Genomic DNA, 930 nt, shown 5'->3' with positions numbered 1-930 from the left:
GGAAGCGGGAGAGCAGGCGGTTCTCCAGGTCAATGGTGGTGGTGCCGATCTCCTGGTCGGGTGGCACCAGGTCGTAGTCCAGCAGCGAGACGCGCAGGTCCTTCTCCAGCGGGATGGTGCCCGTCACCTCGAACAGCCTGGCAGCAAGGGTGCCATCAGCCCTGGGGACATGCTGGCATGGGGGCTGGCACCCACTGGCATGTGGAGGGAGTGGGGACCCATAGCATGGGAACCTGCTGGCACAGGGACTCGGTGGCATGAGGACCTGGTGGCACAGGGACCCATCAGCATGGGGAAGGGGGACCTGGTGGCACAAGGACCCTCCAGCAGAGGGAACAGGGACCTGGTGGCATGGGGAATGGGGATGTGGTGGCATGGGGACATGCAGATGTTGGGGATGGGGGCATTTGGTGGCACAGGGACCCATCAGCATGGGGAAGGGGGACCTGGTGGCATGGGGACCTGCTGGTATGGGGACATGCAGATGTCAGGGATGGGGCATCTGGTGGCATGGGGACCCACTGGCATGGCACCTGATGGCATGAGGACCTGGTGGCATGGGGACGCACCGGCATGGGGAACGGGGACCTGATGGCATGAGGACCTGGTGGCATGGGGAATGGGGACGTGGTGGCATGGGGACATGCAGATGTTGGGGATGGGGGCATCTGGTGGTACAGGGACCCATCGGCATGGGGAAGGGGGACCTGCTGGCATAGGGACCTGCTGTTGTGGGGAAGGGGGACCTGGTGGCATGGGGACCTGGTGGCATGGGGACATGCAGATGTTGGGGATGGGGCATCTGGTGGCATGGGCAAGGGGGACCTGGTGGCATGGGGACTTGGTGGCACAGGGACATGGTGACATGGGGAATGGGCCCCCAACCAGACCCCCTGGGCACCTCATCTGGATGCCAGCCCACCCCAGCCT

This window comes from Egretta garzetta, unplaced genomic scaffold (assembly GCF_000687185.1).
Source record: "Egretta garzetta isolate BGI_Z169 unplaced genomic scaffold, ASM68718v1 scaffold238, whole genome shotgun sequence".
NCBI lineage: Eukaryota > Metazoa > Chordata > Aves > Pelecaniformes > Ardeidae > Egretta > Egretta garzetta.
This window is presented reverse-complemented; position numbering follows the sequence as displayed.